The sequence below is a fragment of the Gavialis gangeticus genome, unplaced genomic scaffold (assembly GCF_001723915.1).
Source record: "Gavialis gangeticus isolate Ggan-Ray unplaced genomic scaffold, GavGan_comp1, whole genome shotgun sequence".
Taxonomy (NCBI): Eukaryota; Metazoa; Chordata; order Crocodylia; family Gavialidae; genus Gavialis; species Gavialis gangeticus.
Genome location: NW_017728992.1, coordinates 67,150,347 through 67,169,153, shown reverse-complemented (window position 1 = coordinate 67,169,153; position 18,807 = coordinate 67,150,347). Strand labels below are relative to the sequence as shown.

Sequence of the window (18,807 nt, the reverse complement as noted above, 5' to 3'; positions counted from 1 at the left end):
AACCCTGACACCCGGGACTTTTTGCGTGCCCTGCTCTGCTGCCCAGGCACCTTGCACCTTGACCTGTCTGCCCTATACCCATTGCTGGGGGTGCCAGATGGAGTGGGTGGGCCACCCCTGTCGGCAGGGCATGCTCGGGTCAGTGGATGGGATGGGGCCACAAGTGGGCAGGGAGTGGAGTCCAGTAGCAAGACAGGTAGGCAGGGTCAGGGCTGTGCTCATGGGGTGGTGACAGCATGGGGCTGTGGGACAAGACAGAGCTGCAATCTGCTCACCACACAGCCCTGTGACAGGCATCGGTTCTGTGGGCGGGGACATGCAAGGAGCGGATCACAGCTCTGCTCTAGGCCCCAGCCTTGTGCTATCACTGTTTTAAAGGTAACCCGTAACAGCAATCTTATTTATTTCTGCAACCACTGGGTATGAGGGGAAACAAGACAGAACATCTTTGTTTTTGCTCTCCTGACCCTCTCACCTGCACTCAGCTCAGTACTCCATTTCTAGCATGCCAACATCTGAACAGCTTCAAAACAACTATCTTCACCCATAGGAGGATCCAGGATCCTGGCAGGGTTTGTGTGTGGCTATACCCCCTTCAGCTGTGTGGCACATGCAAAGTGAAGAGAGCTCATTGGCACATGCCAGGATGCCTCCTCCCCCTCTGCTCCAGCCAGAGTTCTCCATGTGCTGTGAGCTCTGAACTCACCAGCTAGTCAGCATGGGGTCTGCCCCAAGTCTGTTTCTGTAGCCCAAGCGGTGAGTGCTGCCTGCTACTGCTGTTTGCCCTTCCCCATCTCCTCCCCTTGCCTCTTGCCCAATTCAGCAGTAGGAACAAGTGGCAGCAGAGCTCAGCCCTGGCTTTCATAAAACTATGGAGCTCAAGGACTGAGTGTGGCTGCTGCTCATCCCCTCTTTTCCCCTGATGCTGAATTCAGCAGGGGGTGGGCAGGGAAGGCAAACAGTATCCTTGCTCACCCTCTGGAGCTGGATGAAAGCAGGGGCTCTGGTCACAAACCAGCTGGTGAGCTTGGAGCTCATGGCACATGCAGCACTCCCCACAGGAGCTGTGCTGACATGCCTTGAATTGCCAAAAAGAGGGGCATGGCCCTGCCACCCCGCCGGATCTGCCTCTGCCCTTCCCATACAGCTAGTACTACTTTTCCTTCAAATATGCATTAGACATGAGTGAGGGGCACATCACAGCCATCTTTTGTGCTATACTGGTATTTTTGAAGAAAATTCTCTCTCATAAGGAACCAAGTCTAGAAACAAATCCTGTATCTCACTGAACTGGGATTTTCAGTTTTTAACAAAGTCAATCATAAGTTTCTGGCACTGGCCAGTCCTGCAGTATTAGTCCTCATGTTAAATGAGAATGGCGCGATAGGAGGTCCAGTTTAAAACTGAACATTAATGAATGTTGGTCTTTTTACAGCTATAAGCGAGGCAACTACCTGGCTTTGGAGACAGGAGAAGCAAAGAAAGTATTAAAGAATTAAAATAAAGATATATGCTACATGATGACATATAATTGTTGCTGGCATGTGGTTTGGGAGAACCTGCTAACTCAAACACAGTTACTTGGGCAATTTTTCTTTTTTTACAGGAATATAATTATGTGTTTTATGGTTTCTGCCTCTGCTTTATCCTGCAGGGAAATAGCTGTGCTGAAGGTTTATATCAGTAGTTTCCATGACAACAGGACCATGGAAAACATAAGTCACATGAAGAATGTCAAAGAAAAACTGTGGTGAGGCTAGAAGTGGAGAAAAAAATTATTAGCTAAACAAGTTCTCTCCAAGTTTGCAACTCTATCAAACTGTGGCTTATTACTGATTTTCAGCAATAAGCTGTTCAGTTGGTATTTGCCAGACTGAATTACAAATCGTCTGCGTCAGCCACACAGATTATATTGGTATGTGTTTATGATACAGTAGCAAATAGTAGTGAGTTTCCTCACCATAAAAAGTTTCAGGCAGTAACTCCATTTTTCCTAACAGAGCTCAACAGTTACTCTGGGGAGCTTGCAGTAGTCTGTGAGGCAACTGGGTAAAATTCGACATCACAGCAAGTTGTTCTGTTGCAGAACAGAACTCATCCCTCTGTGGGACAGACTGCACAAACATTTGTACAGGATGGTAATGCAAAGAACACCTCCTCAGTGGTCCTGTATTTCACACTGTATAAGAAAAATGTGAAGTCTGAAGGAGGCCAGCATGAATTAAACTAAATGTAAAGTGTGACTGATGTTATTCATACTAGTCTGTTTGCACCTGAGCATTGTATGCTGATCCTTCTTATTGGAGAGGGGTGTTGTAAGGATGCTACATGGAACTTTTGCATGCATAAAACATAGGGATGACAGCTGATCACTGGATTACAGTAGACTTGAGCAGGACTTGACCTATGCTGACAATTAACTTTCCATTAACCTTTTAAAATTCAGCAGGTATACATATATTTATAATAGGCATGGGGGAAGAATCCCAAACTTACCAATTTTGTCCTACAAGACACCCCAAAGCAATGTTACACATTAAAAGTACCCACTTCAAGTTCTGTGGCTACCAATCATTATTGACCCAGAATGCATTCACTTATAATGCATTTTGAGAAAAAATGCTGATAAGCCTTCCAGGTCAGAAATCAGATTTATGATTGTACCTTCACTAATAAAACAGATGCAATTTTTATGGTGAGTTCTCATCAAAACAACTCCCTTCCCAATCACTTTATTAGTTGTAGAGATGACACCATCCTTGAAGAGTACTTTTCTTTAGGTTCATGCCTACAAGGATTTTGTTTGGATTGGTGGAGTTCCCTCCCCTTTGTCCAACAATACCAAAACCTGGTAAGACAGCATGTTCTCACTCCCAACTACAGAAATCTTATCTGGCACAGTCTCCAGACATGGTCAAAAACTAAGCTAAAAATACACTTTTGGAACAGAAAACACCAGCCCAGAACACAACAAGCAGGCAAATACTCATGGTAACCATCAGCTACTTCCTAACAAAGTTATAGGCGGCCTCAGGCACTTGTGCTGACTGAATATAAATATTTCCCTTTGTAGTGGCTATTGTGAATACTCCACTGGAATCATGTAGTCAATTCACAAAAAAATAAATAAATGCATCACAGTGGAGCATATTTAAGCAGCTATTTATAAAAGAGGAAGAAAACTGCTTAAAGCATCTTGTTTTAGCCAAAAAAGTATTGTATTTCTTTAATTGACATGAAACAAGAAATTATAAACCTTCTGAAAAAACACCAGGAGCACCACTCCCATTGCTTGGACAGCTGCTTTTCATAGGAACTGCCTGCCAGACGAAATACCAAAGCTTAGCCAGATAAGATTATATAAACAAGCTGAATTCCACAGAGAAGCAGACTGCCAGGCTCCTATAGGAACAGTTCATTTTAGACACTACTTTTTCAGTGTGTGCACACTCTTGGCTTATTATTTCCTCTGGGAACTGTGGAACTTTAGTTGACAGCTCTGGAAAGTACTTCAAAGACCAAATTACTTCCACAAGGGAGAGCTGCACTTCAGGCAACTTGGGAATGAGGCCAATGATTCATTAATAGTGATGGGTTACCCCTCAATCCAACATATCTTTATTACTGAACATTAAAAGAAACAGAGATCCCAAAACAATTCTTGGGGACACAGTAGATGCAACTCTTCTGCTTTTCTGTGCATCACTACCAATGTCCTCATACCAGCAACCTTTTAGAGAGATGAAGAGAAAAGCACTTGTGCAAGAGAGGCTGACAACAGAAGCCATTCTGTCCTTTGCAGATACTGAGAGCACTGGCCAACAGGCCTGCAAAAAGGACTAAGAAAACAAACCTTAAGTGAACTATAGCTAAGGTAGGTCCTCTGCTTCTATCAATGATGGATGCATATTTAGGGACAGTGGGAGAATGAGCGTATCAAAATATGTCCAAGTAGCCTTTTAGTACTGGTGAGGTTATATATCAACAATTACTCAGAAAACCTTGGATGAACTGATCTAAATGTATGATTTAATGATGAACTGGTAGGCATTCCTGTTCTTTTTAAAGTAACCTAGATTTCTCTCCTTTGATAAACCTACATACCATGTGTTCAAAAATTCTGGACACAATGGAACCATGTTGTAGAGATTAAGAGTTATTAGCCCAATTGTTGTGTCTGTGCCACACACTGGAGTTTTCAAATAAAGGGTGAAAAATAGTAATACATTTTCATCAAATTCACAAAACAGAAAGGTCCTGAAGACAGCAGGTGAAATCCTTGCGATTTCTCTCCTATTCCCAGTTTCAACACATTACATTACACAGCATAAATAACAAGACTGCTAACATCTTTTATCAATTGCTACAACTGCAAATGCCTGAAGATGCATGTCCATGATTTTGCTTCCCTGGCCTAGCAAGCTATAGAAGCAAAGCATCAGTATTAGTATGTGAGCTTCAGAGTTTTTCTTTCTTTTCAGTATCAGCTACTATCCCTGCCTGATATCATAGTCTTAGCCACCTGCCCCTCATGCCAAAATTGCTATGAGCCATTGCTTGAGAATGCTGGCTGAGCCTCCTGCAGCTCTGTTGCTTGCCATCAGAGGGCATTGTTTAACTTAAGATGCTTGCTACCATGCAGAGGACCTATTCTGCTTCCAGCTTCCAACTTCTCCTGCAGGTTCAGCTCAGAGCACCGCCAGCCACAAGCTGCTGTTGACAATGTGGTCAGGGTTAACTTGTAGACATAGAACCGGGAAGGTTTGGAGAGGCAAAAGGGATGCTAATGAATGTAGTCAGGGCTCCAGACTCACATTGTCTAAACCCCCTTTATTTGCAGAGTCCAAAGCTACATAACACTTCTCCTGCCCATCCATTTGGGCTCTCAAAGCAAGAGGAAGGCAGTCCTGAATTAGAGTTGGAGAAGTAACTGCCCCATGGAGTGCACACACTATCATCTCTTCTCTCAAAGCTTTTTACCAGTAAGATGCCATGGGTGACAGGCTAGATAAAATGATTTTATGTAGTCCATTTTCTCCAGTTCAAGAGATATTTTCTTATTAGCTAAGAGTTATTCTTTCCTGAAATGGCATGGGTTTCTTCTCTCTCCAATCCAGGCAGAAGATGGGGAGGAGAAGAGAAAGAGCTTGCTGGTATCTGTTACAGATTCAAAGCAGGAGGTCTCTCCCCCACTCCCCTCCCCATGGGGGCTGGATCGGTCCATACTGCATCCCTCCTGGGCTCCAAAACATGAAGTACAGGCAGTCATAGCCCTTCTCTCCTCGTGTCCTTAGCATGGTCTGAGATGGACCCTCTTATCAGAGCAACACATGCTTGCAACAATAGAAGTGGAGAAAGTCATTTTTTTTCAAGGCATTAGTTAATAACTTCCTTTTCCTGTCAGGAAAACAAAAGCTTGAAAGAAGCCATATTTCTCTCCACCTCTCTGGCAACAGCTTTGGCAAGTTTGTCACTATGTTCACAGCAAAACATAGCCAATGCAACAAGCTGATGGCTGTACGGGAATCCTACTGCTATGTTAGTGAGAGCTACAGAGTTCCCACGCTCCTCAGCCCTATGCTGACACCTGACTGGTATCAATGGGGTGGAGAGAACAGGACAGCTGCAGGCAGTTCTCCAACTGGCCAAAGCCTGATGCATGAAATTCCATATCACTGTGAATGCCGACAACCCCTAACACCCTAGGAAACAAGTACGTTACACATGGCTGATGGTACTACAGGGATAGGAGGCTGACAGTGAACCATTTTCAAATAGAGGTGCATTTACAAATAATCTGGCCTATAATTATGCGCAATCTCTTTTAGGTGGGTAAATAAATCCATATGGAAACTGTAACTAATCTGTGCCACCCTTTAATTAATCTATATCTCCCACTCATCCTTCATTTGGAACACGCATATAGTACCATTTCTTCACCCAAGTAATTAGCCAGTTAACAGGCATACTATTTTCTTCCCATCTAGACGAATGTAAGTGCTGCATTTATACACAAAGTAACTTGAATAAAAGGCGGATGGAAGGACACTATTACTGTGCTGCCAACCAAAGGAAAAAGGAAGTGAATCTCAATTCCAGTGGTTTTCTACAACCAACTCCAGGTTAACAGAGCCCTATTTATTAAAAGCCTTTAACTTTTAATCAGGGCCTTTTCCAGGAAGACATATCTTTCATTACATTTAAAAGTCATGATTCAATTTTTGTCAGAGCCAAGACTCCTCTCATTGTCAGAAAAGGTAGCAACTAGTTTCTACAAAAGCCTTACGTCTAGCAAACAATAAGAAGGTTGATTAGGCCTGCATAGACAGAAGTAGGATGTAGGCACTGGAAGGCCACTCTTTGTGCTATCATAGTAGTTGTGGTACCTGGAACCATGCTGGCATCCTGGGAGAAGGTACCGTTCTTCATTTCTACTCAAAGACAGGGATCCTTTATACCTTTGAGAAGGCTGATCCAGCAGAAGCCGATCCAATTTAATAACATCAGAAGAATTTTAAAGCAGCAAATGAAAGCTCTCAAAGGGAGCAGGGGTACTGATGAATAGGGCAGGCAAGGAGAGAGAAACAAGTGCCTTATCTGAAGGAAAAGCATCATTCTCTGCCGAAATTTAAACTGACTCAGTCTTCAGTTACTGGACTGAAATACTATTCTTCTACAGACAGGCAGCCACGGGAATACAAAAAATGAAGTGTTTTCCTTCTTTCAAAGCTAGCCTTTTCTAGAATGATTAAGGCTGACCAAGTGGGCATAAATAAGTTAATTTGTGGTCCACAGGCTCTTTCCCCTTCACGACCGCGCAGTTCTGGGTACCACTCTCCAAGGCTGTTACCACCTTCCTCCATAGCCTGCTCCTGCTGTCGCCATCGCTTCCTTCCCAGGCTGCTGGGGTCTCTGGGTCTATTTCCTGCCACCACTCTTAGGTAGAGGGCCATCATAGAGGGCATTCTGGTTTTCTGCTACTCTGTCCTTTGTCCTCTATTGATACGAAACCAGATGCCTTTATGTCTTCTATTTTTTCTTGAGAGGTAGTTAGGGTGGCCATCAGAGGACACTCTTAGGTAGGGTGGCCATCATATAGGACATTTAGTTTTCTGCTTCTCTGTTCTCTATTGATACAAAACTGGACGCCTTTATGTCCTCTGTTTTTCTCTTCAAGAAAACACAGAGGACATAAAGGCATCTGTTTGCGTATCAAGAGAGGACAGAGTAGCAGAAAACTAAATGTCCTATATGATGGCCACCCTACTCTTAGGGCCACTCAGAAGTTGGGACAGCCTGATGTAAATGATCCCAGCTCATTTTGTTGGGCACTGCCACGCTAGTCGGTCTCCCTAGGAGCTAGTCCCACAGACTCCGACAAAGCCCTACGTGCCCTTCACATCACAGTGACCTGAAGCAGGCTCTGGCTTCGTGAAGCCAAACTCCCTCTTTTTGACAGAATGCCAACCCATAAATACAGCAAGAAGATGCACTTCAGACTTTCACTAAAGATTTTCTCTTTACTCCTCAGAGTTTGGGTAGAAAGCGGCCTTCATATTCGAAACAAAAGGATGAGCACTAGCTTTGCATTTGGGAGACATCTTCTACCACCGTGGTCAAGTGAACGTCATTGTTTCTCAGCTCCTAGCTGTAAAACGGGATACTACTTCCTCCCTACCTGCCAGGGGCTGTTGCGAGGCTACCCGCACTGAAGACTGTGAGGTTTCTGGCTCAGAGCCATTGCAGAGCCGTGCCATCTCACAGGCAGACATTAGGCCGATATTAAACAAAGGTTCTGGTGAACAATATTTACTCTAGGACAGCAAGCCGCTGGCCTCGCATGCATTCCACCGCCGAGAAACACTTCATTCATCTAAGCTAGTTCAGACAGGCAAGGTGGCAGCTTCCTGTTTCTTCAGTAGTTTTATATATTTTTCCCCCAGTGACAGTTTGGACATCTGCACTCAATGAAGCAATTAATATTTGAGATAAATTGCAATTTTCTCTTTCAGGCTTGATCCTGGCTTGCTTAAAGAAGCCAGCTGTCACCTCTTCACAGAACAAGATATATTTTCAAGTGGTTACAACAGTTAAGTCTTTGATGTCATACACTAGGATTTATTTCCCCCCTCTTTAAAGAGCCAGTGCAGTTTGCTGTAGTGTTTTGGGAGCTTCCAACTATTGTGCTGTGATAATACCACATCCTGAAGGAAAAAAAGGAAAACATTTATATTGCTTACAAAGCACTTTTCTTGTTCCTGCCCTTGGGCGGGTAGATTACAGCCCAGATGCACACTCAGGCTGCCCCAAATCACAGAACCAAAAGCTTTCAAAACTCGAGTGGCATGAGAAATTGGTTGAAAATTTTTTTTTCAAGTCATGACCTTTGGAAGCCTTCCAAACACGGCCGGCTGAAATTTAATTAGTCACAAGATAAACACTGGCCACAGGTCAGCACTGCCAGCCTAATGGGTCTGCACAGCTGTATCTTTTCCGCAACCAGCTCAGTGCAGTTGCTGTACCCGGTACTGTGGGCCGTTTCAAACTGGCAGGCTATCATCTCCACCTGTACGCTAGAGGAAAACCAGTGGTTCAGTAGAAAGGTTTTGTCTCCTTTTATCATCCATTGTCACGACGAACACAAACTCATTGCACTGATTGATAAGAGACAGATTACGTTCCAGTCTCTCCCCTTTCTCTCTCCCGGGGACAGCCCTACAGACAGACACTGGTGGGAGTGCCCGGCACTACTCAGGAACAAGCCCTCCGGCAGGATAAGGAGTGGCACAGATGAGTTCCAAGAGGGAGTCATGCCCAGTCATCATCCCAAGTTAGAAGGAGGGTTGGTACAACCCAGTGCCTTGGAGATGAGGTGTGCAGAGCGTGGGAAAGCCAGCAGACAGAAGAAAAAATGCTGAGAAGCAAAGGACTCCGGGGCAGGGGAGGGCATCTCAGAGCACAGCTTTTGTGAAGTACAAGGCGTGTAAGGTAGCTCCATAGTTGCCCAATGTGCCGCTTATTTAAACCGAAAGAGGAGCTGAGCTGTTCCAAGTGCTGTCTGTAAATTTTGCTGGAAGTAGAGCCACAGGATCCAAGCCTGGCTGTTGCCTCTCTATCGCCAGGGGGAGAGGAGCCTGCTTCATCTCCTCACAGGCAGAAACTCGTGCTTTTCTGGGTGCAGCAGGCTCACACAACAAAGGAAGCCAGATGGTCCCAATCGACTATATTGGTGAAATCTAGTGACCCTCAGGAATCTACTGATGTAGTTAAGAGTTACTTAGGGAACAATAAATAAAAAACCACCATTATATTTAGTCCAGAAGAAACCAATCTGATCCTTCTTATGAACTCCGCTGGTTCTTAACTGCAGCAGTGAAGAGCCTTCCCACTGTAAGAAGAGTACATTTGCTACTACAGCTTTTTACAGACTGTAACACGCTCCTGTGTTGAAGCAGCAGTGCAGAAGTCATGGCCTGTAAACAGTATAGGGCAGCTCCAGACATACGGATCTTCCACAGCCCCCCCAAAGGGACCATGTACCATCTGACTCACTGCATGTAAAGCCGCTGATGTAGCAGGAAGCTGGGCAATACACTATCCATGCTTGCTCTGAAAAAAAACTCCATGTACTGTATAGAAAATATATCAATTTAGAAAATCATCTCCACACACAAGTTGCCAGTGATCAGCCTTTCACCATCCCTAAATATATAAAGCTGAGACTTCAGAAACATGGTTACAGAGCAGCGCTATTATACTTTGTTGTAGTTGCTGTATCTGGACAGTGGCAAGGTTTGTATCTCCTAGGATGCTATATACAAAGAGGAGGCATCAAAAAGAAACTAAAAATTCTTCCTACATAGCTGCATCAGCAAGTAGCAAAGGGTCCACAACATTTTTTCCCTTTTAAAAGCAGAGTATTGACTTTTGCATGATATACGCAACTGGGAGTTGCAAAACATTCGAATACCAACATCCTTTTTCAATTATTAAAAAATGATTTCTTTACTTGCAGAAAATGTTCATTGCTGACCCTTCGAGGCTACCTAATCCCTTCAAATTCTTGAGGAGCAACCTAAGATTCCAGCAGAAGGATCCGTTGGGCAAGACATGCAAATGTTGTCAGAACAACTACAATCCTTTTGCAGATAATAGTATTTTACAAAGCTCCACCTACTAGGCTTCCAAGTTAGTTTGAGTGCTTTTCAGTCTTTAATTATGCCATAGCCAAGCCTCACACACCTGAAGGGACACTCGAAACCCTGAAAGAAAGAGGTGGTATTGGATCATTAATTTTCACCAGGCATTAACTGAGCCTGGCCAATCAGTGTAGTTACATGCTGGTTTTTAGCTTTAGAATAACCACCCACGGGACAAATGTAATGAAAATATAGCTGAGCACAGAAGTTAGACAGCAATATAGGACTAAAAGTCTCTGGGGTATAGGTTGTAGCCATGTTGGTCTAAGGACATAGGCAGACAAGGTTCTTTGGGTAAATCTGTACTGGCCTCTGGATGCTTTACCACTCCATCCAGGAAGAGCACAGACCATCTGCAGGTGCTTCCTCAACCTGATGAAGGGTGTTTGTGCCCGAAAGCTTGCCAAGAACTTTTCCACTTACTTGAGTTGGTCTAATAAAAGATACCGGATTTACCCAAAGAACCTTGTCTACCTAAAAGTCTCTGGCACTTTTGTACCAAAAGAAGGAAAGACAATTTTAAAACTCTTCTTTTTAAAATAGTAATTTGGAGCTATATTATAATATAAACACCCAGACACACACACAATATATACGAGTTTCTTCTTTTAAGCAGATGCAGTCCAACACCAAACGGGAGGGTTAGAAGTAGGCTGTGACTATGAAATGTGTCTATGTGGCTTAGACTCTGATACCACAGAAAAATATAAAACAGGAAGGTCAACTTAGGGTGACCTGGTCCAACTAGAAGAGAATGCTTCTTGCTTAAGGCTGAAACAGAGCTCCCTTGCAGTGCTTTATTAGGTAGCCAGAGAAGGTGTTCAGAGTCCAAGTGATGGACAAAACTCATCAGTAATAGTCATTCAGGTACTCCCACAGTTAAGACAAATTGCAAGTTATGACTCCTCTCCCTTTGCCAATCCCCTCCCCCCAAAAAGCAACAAAACCTCTTGATACAGATACAGTATGACTGCTGTCAGTAGAGATAAGATGGAAGTTAGAGACACATAGTGATTGATCTCTGTTCAACATGGGGACTGGAAAGGAAGACTGGTCAGGATTTAGAGCCAAAAAGAGAGCTGGGTTTATTTATAGGTGCAGGATTTTCACCAGCTGTGAGGCCATGTGACAGGTTTTGATTCATTAGGAATCTTAGTTTTTAAATGCAACACTGAAAAGCCTTGCAAGCTACAGATAGGAGGTGGGTATTTAATTACATTAAAATAAAATTAGCACGGGTCATGTTCCTCCAGGCAACCTGAGTGAAGGAGGAGGGACACCAGAAGAACAGGCTTTTTCTTCCTTCAGAAAGGCAGCAACTGCCTATGATGTGAAAGCACCCCAGGATGCTTTGTGACTTTGAAAAAACAAGATTATGGAAAATTTTAGAAGACCCAGGATTCTCAAAGGGTCCTGTTGGCTACATCATTCAGCACCTAATCTATAAAATTTCTCTCATTTACTTAGATGAGCAGACAAGCAGGTTCACCAAGCCTTTGTGTAGACTGCTGACAATGTTCAGTGGCATATAAAGGCAACAAAGTCAACTTGGTAGAGCAAAACTCTTTCTGTCAGCCTGTTCCCAGTTTTACAATGCCCTCCCTCATGTGCACTAAAGATACTGCACTCAGGCAGGAATCTAATCCTGTCTCCTATTACTAATAAGAGTCAATGCTTAGAGTCAGAATCAATCCTGTGATCTGCTTCAAAGGCCTGGCACTATGCAAAATGCAGATCCTAAAAGAACACATCTGCTGAATTAAGAGCTGTTTTTCACAGTAACATTCAAGAATTTAGCAAAGATAAAATGATGCAAATCAGCAACAGATTCAAAGGGTAAGTCTGATGCTTGCTTTGGTTTAGGTCATTAATATTACTATTATGGTGGTACCTACGATGTCAAAGCAAGGGCAAGAATTCATTGTGCTAGGCTGACACAAAGACAGTAGCTCCCGCCCCCGTCACACAATATGATGGCTTTACTCAAGTATATGGAGAAACTTAACTACATTTTCTTTCTATAGGTGCAACTATACCAGCAAAGGGCTGGATCCAGCAAAACCACAAAACACAACTCTGGTGATCAGCAAATGGCTTACTACTACTGTAAATTTTGGAAAAATTCACCTTAAAGAAAGGCCTTATACCCGAGATGGTAAAATCATATTTAGTACTTGTCCTTTGTAGATCTTAGAGTGGTAAGAAATAAACGTAATATGCCTCAGGGACTAGGGCTGTGTGAAAAACTATTAAGTTAGCCAAAACCTTGGAGAATACATAAGAGGTTATGTAAGGTTTAATGGATTTAAATCAAGTGGGAAAGACTGAGAGACTTTACAATGACATACAGAACGTTAGTGACTTCAGTTATGGCCATTATAGTTTGTTTTGTTTCCTAACTGTTCACAATGGAGTTATCTAAACCTAAAATGAGGCAAGCACCAAGTAATTAAAATTAATTTAAAAATTCCAATACAACAAGATACATCCCTACCTAAGGATATCTAGCTCTTAGCGGTATCATCATCATCAAGGGTTCACCCAATTCTCCTTTCCTCTTCAACTGTGGCACTCCACCACCCTCAAACCACCTTTGGAGTTGTTCTGCAAAGGTATGGGTCTATTCATCCTACCTCAAAGATGTTTGTTCCCTTTAGACAAACCCAGTGTCTTCTCCACATCTGCCCCTGCCTTCCTTTGTAAATATTGTTAAGACAGTATCACAAATTGCCAAGAACTTTTTTAGATCAGGCAGCATTACTAATTCTATGCTAAATTCCCACAATAGGAGCCAATGACAACTGATACAAGAATGCACTTGATCTTCAGAAAAATGAGGTTAAGGGACATTAGAAGAAAGAAAATAAAAGGAGCCTCTGTAGAACAAAAGCGACACAAATATAGGCAGTTGTACCCAGCGATACATTTCCATACTTACGACATTCTAAGAGTATGTGTACACTTGATATTTCATGTGGTTTTAATATGCATTTTTTTAAACACACAAACCAACCCAACAAAATAATTCAAATATACCAAAAGACAAAGTTTTGTGGCAGCAGCATGGGGTTGAACATTACTAGGAACACACAAAGCACTGTGAAGCATCTATGCTAGACTTGACAATTATGCTAGTTAATATAAATTAAACTATTGAAATAGACCGTTTGAGTGTCATACAACACTTTTGGAAACTAAAGCAATTTCTGTAGAGTTTAGGATATTCTGAACACTTCCTCCCATCTTAAGCAACTGATGAAAGAATACATTAAAACCTGTATAACCTGTCTCAAATTAATGACACTTGCACCAAGCTTGACAGCAAGCAACACGGTAATCCAGGTAGACACAATAGGAAAAAAAAAAAACACAGGGGGGAGGACAATTTCTTAGGCCTCCATTTGTTTATGAATTAGGTCCTCCTGTATTTTTACCTATCTGTCTAAATAGCTGCACATCTCTAGCCTTTTAATTCTGTCTGGGTGCTTCATAGCATAGAGTCATAGAAAATTTGGGTTGGAAAGGACCTCTCAGGAGGTCATTTTGTCCCCCCTGCTCAAAGCAGGACCATCCCCAACCAGATCATCCCAGCCAAGGCTTTGTCTACCTGGTCTTAAAAACCTCCAAGGATGGAGATTCCACCACCTCTTTGGGTAACCTGTTCCAGGGCTTTACTACCTTACTAGTGAGAAAGTTTTTCTTAAAATCTAACCTAAACTTCCCTTACTGCAACTTGGGACCACTGCTCCTTGTTCTGTCATCTACCACCACTGAGAACAGTCTAGCTCCATCCTCTTTGAAACTACCCTTCAAGGTAGTTGAAGGCTGCTGTCAAATCCCCTTTCAGTCTTCTCTTCTCTAGAGTAAATAAACCCAGTTCCCTAAGCCTCTCCTCAAGAAGTCATGTTTCCCAGCCTCCTAACCATTTTCGTTGTCCTCTGCTGGACCCTCTCCAATCTGTCCACATCCTTTCTGCAGTGGCGGGACAAAACTGGACACAACATCTTCATGCTAAAGCTCTATCAGATAAGCATCTCTCTACTCCACAAGGATCAGTTTGTTATAAATGGGTTCATTAAATTCAAAGGCTTGGTTTAGTTCAGTGGTTCTCAACCTCATTAGATTCAAGCCACCCTTCAGAATGCCAGCTCTGAGCTTTCACTCATTTCTTGATTGCAGAAAAATAATCAAACAAGTCTTCTATTGCAAAGAACTCAGAAAGACCACAAGAGGTCAAACAGTTTTTGACACTGTGGATTCCTATTTGAAATCTCTGCGTTAATCTTGTGGGTATTGGAGCACCTAACAGCTTTAATATTGCATGGTTGAGAATCACTGGTTTAGATAAAAGGAAACATCAACTCTCTACCCTCCCCCGCCCCTTTTTTTTAAGCACTGAACTTGCATGTCAAACTTGGAGACTGCATTTTAAAGAAAGAAAATGAAAAATAAACAGTGCCAACTCTGAATCACCTGCTTGTCTGGACAGGAAAGTTTTAGAAAGACAATCTGGAAATCCTTGATTCAAAGGGAACCTGAAATATGTTGAACACCTGCATGGCACTGCTTCACAGGGCAGGATTAGACAATACTGAATCTGAAAATATGGGTACCTTGGTTATATCTTTTATTCCTCCCTGGTCGGGAAGAGAAGGGCCGGGGGGAAGGTCGATGTATGCGTGAAGAGGAGCACACTATTTAGTCCTGGGAAAGCCCAGAGTCCTGTTTGCTTTTATGCTTTTCCAATCAGATCAGTCAAAGGCCAATGTAATGTAAACATGTCAAACTTTACTCTACTGCCTCCCTAAATGACTTGGAAACTTACAGCTGAGCTCCACCCTTTAGTTCACTTTGGGCTGTTGCATTAATTAAAACTTGCCCATGTATTACACTGCCCACAGGAAGCGAGGAGAGTCCGGGCCTTATAATAAACGTTAGTCAATAGCTCCCAGCACTCTCTCGCCAGTGCTATGTGCAGAATGAAGATCACATTGTTAGCCTGACATCGTGGGAGGATGCCGGGTAGAAGACTCGCCACGTTGTGCAGACTCAGCACTAGTTCCTTCACAATGGGAGTTTTCTGTGGCAGCTGGACATCTAAAAATCCTCCCTAAAAGTTACTGAGCAGTATAAGCAAATTCCCTGAATGAACCCTGGTCTGCCAAAGCCTTCTAATTAAAAATAAACACAAACAACACCCCCAGTTATTAGATATGGATATGCCACCTTTGGTCTCTACCAGACAGGTGTGGTGTCCCTATTGCAGCCATTAGATGACAACAATATTTTACCTCCATGCTTCCCTTTAAGTACTCCTATTCTGGAAGCATTACTGGAAGTGAGTCACTTTACAGACCTTAGTAGTACTGTGCAAAAGGAGAGAAGGCAGAGGACATGGGGGCCCAGACAGAAACGAAATCACCAATAGATGAGGTGGTAGTTTCACTGATGAGCTTGCATAAGATTTGGGTCACTGAATCTTTGGACCAAAGCAGTCTTCAGCTGCAATGCTGTTTCTGCCTTACATGCATGTAAAACCTGGAAGTCCGAAAAGGGTGTAGTACACAGACATCTAAAGCCTTAACAAAATGCTAGGTACTAAGTGGAAGGAATTTATAAACAAGAAGTGCTCAGATTTGACAGAACATTCAACAGCCCTAACCAGAAAAGTTATCCAGAAGAGAAGATGGAAGCATTTGGGATGATGTAAAGGAGCCCTTTGTAACACTTCTCAGAGATCAAACTGATGAGACTTAGCACTGGAAATACATAAAGAGCAGCCCAGGGAAGATGGGGATGGCAGAACCTTGCACAAATGACTATCTTTCAGCTCAGGAAGGACTCCAGCTTTAAAAGCAGTATGTTGGCCAAAGTTCTTCAACCGTATTTAATTCAGTTGTCCTATTAAGGCTCGAGGAAAAAAGGAAAAGATTAAGAGAGACACCTGCTGATGTTCTGTCTTGTCTACAGAGCATAATATAAATCAGACTGGGTTACTGGAGACATATTAGTCAATGGAATAATGAATACTTTATAAGGATAGTTTTATGGCTGATAAAAAAAAAAGTTCTCTACTGTAAAGGAGGGAAGCAGAACTGCTCAATAATTGAAGCTGGGAACTACAAGTAATGAGATCTGGGTTCTGTTCTCAACAGTGATTAATTTAATATGCTGAGCAAGAAACTCATCTGCTGTACTAGTCATCCAAGTGCAAACCTTCTTATGTTTCAGGGGTGTTGGTTGTAGCCGTGTTGGTCTAAGGACGTAGGCAGACAAGGTTCTTTGAGTAAATTTTAGTAGCCCAACTAACTAGTTGGAAAACCTCTTCTTTGCAAGCTTTTGGGTACAAACACCCTTCTTCAGGCAGAAGCATTTCTCCCTGAAGAAGGGTGTTTGTACTCGAAAGCTTGCAAAGAAGAATTTTTTCCAACCATGTAGTTGGTCTAATAAAAATTATCACATTTACCCAGAGAACCTTGTCAACCTTCTTATGCACCTTTATAAAGTGCTTTGAGATCCTATGATGAAAAGTGCTACCCAAGGCAGGCTTTTTTGCTAGACAAAACTTCGCTTGAGCTTAAAATGTTACCAGTTTACCCTCAAGGAACTCTAATATTGCTGTAAGATGTACAATGAAACAAGCATCAGGACGGACCAGCACACAACCACATCAGTTGCACAGTGGGGCTAGCGCAAAGGTCAAAGAAATTTGCATCAGAGACAAAGAACACTGTAAAGCAGTCACTTAAGAGAAGGCTCCTTTATTAGATATGGTCCTCACCTCAGTTGAGTTTTATTCTGCTCATCTATATAGGAATCTGTTATTCTAAGAGGATTTTACTATTCTTTCTATTTTATGAAAAGTCTTGGGATTCTTTCATTAAGAAAGATTTTTCAGTGGGAACAAAAAACTGGGACACTCCAGAAAACATGATGCATCTATAAACTGTTTCAGACTTCTCTGAGGTTTCTGAAAGGTGACTTGCAAAAAATTGTGCCCTTTTTGCCCGTTAGCGTAAAAAACCCAAAAAAGACCTGCAATTTACTTTATTTATATTTTTTTTATTGTTCCTTCTTCCTGTTGGCCTCCCCACAAGTTGGTTCCTTCCCTGCCACAACCTGGCCTTCTCTTGTGCTAGAGAATGTATTGGGGTCTCCAGTATGCACTCAGCCCTCAAGACAACACCTGGGAAGAAAATATTCCAAGCCTAGCCAAAGGCAAACAGGTATCAAACAGTTTGACTTAAAAAAAACAACAACAAAAAAAACCAACTTCCCACCTCACTCATTTTTTTGTTTTCTTAGCAGTACAATATCTGAATCTCATCAGGTCTCCAGTTGCCCTTATTTATCCTGGGCAGATGAGGCTTAAGTTTTTTAACATACTAATGTAAGAAAAAGTGCATAAAATAATCTCAGACCTTCTTCACACACTAATTTGCAATATTAGTTTCTCCCATCCACTATACAGGTCATTTAATGAATGCTCTTATTCTTTTGGTAGTCAAAAAAAAAAAAAAAATAAAGGAAAAAAAAGAAGCCTGCTCTTCTGTGTGGAAGGTTGGTTTATTATGGAAGCTGTGTTTCCACTTAATCCTCACTGTCAGAGTTGAAGAGTTTTCTCAAGTTTGCTTAAAAATGTCAGATTTTGCGGACTCAGTGCATGCAATGGCATGTATAAAATGTGCATAACTGGTGTTTGCAATTGCTGCAACTGTCTGAATTGCTTCAACAACCAGCCTGCTACATACATTTGTACACAGGCAATTATTTGCCGACTCCACAAATGCTGCCTTCTCCCCCATTCTACTTTGACGCAGGGGTCTGAAAGTTCTTAATGCAAATAAACTGCTCCCACCGTAAACACGAGGAAGCCAAATTTAAATTTTCATCTTGCTCAAGTGCAGCATGCATGACAGCAGTGGAACTTGCAAAAACATCAAACATTTGGGCTAAACCAAGTTCATACATAGCAAAGTTGTTCTTGGATTATTAAATTAACACTGGGGGGTAAAAATGTGAACATCTGAAATCCCCATGTCAAATTCCACTTTTCAGCAAGGCAGCTCAGCAGCAGGAGGCTGAAAAACAGCTTCCCTATTACAATATCTGTATCTAACCCAGATGCCTAATGGGGGAGCAATGCCATGCAGAGAGAAAATTCAAATCTTTCCAGTCCCTTACCAAAGCAAGCAATGCTGCAGAAGCAAATTAAGAATCATTTTTGTTTCCTTCCCATTTCTCCGGTAAAAATTCAGAGCTGCTTATTATATGAGAAAATAGACCAATTGCTCTGGGTCTTTGCAGATGAAATCTACACCGTATCATTCTGTAATATGTGTTTTTTGTCTTTCCATGACTAAGGAAGCTTGGAAGTAGTATGCTTTCCTCTACTACTCTTCATACACGGCCATCATACTGTTGTGTCAGCAGTGCTAAAATGATTACCAGATTCCCACTCTAGGATTAGATCACATTAAACTCGTGAGCATCTCTGATGTCAGAGTACACCTGATCTCTAAATATGAGGAATACATATCTCACTATGAGGCTATATGAGGAAGTCATGCTGTTAGTCAGGTGGGGGAGAGAGAGGGGAAGTAACATT

At 42.3% G+C, this 18,807-nt stretch overlaps 1 protein-coding gene and 1 long non-coding RNA gene across 2 annotated transcripts in view; one reads left to right on the top strand and one right to left on the bottom strand.

The window, feature by feature from the left end:
* LOC109302341 overlaps positions 1 to 2,243 on the top strand; it is a 15,839-nt gene extending 13,596 nt beyond the window's left edge. Inside the window, exon 2 of the long non-coding RNA XR_002098728.1 lies at positions 2,001 to 2,243. This is a non-coding gene — a long non-coding RNA (uncharacterized LOC109302341). The remainder of the gene's footprint in view (positions 1 to 2,000) is intronic.
* PARD6G (par-6 family cell polarity regulator gamma) overlaps positions 1 to 18,807 on the bottom strand; it is a 152,097-nt gene that overhangs the window by 16,627 nt on the left and 116,663 nt on the right. The gene's annotated exons all lie outside the window — the stretch shown is intronic.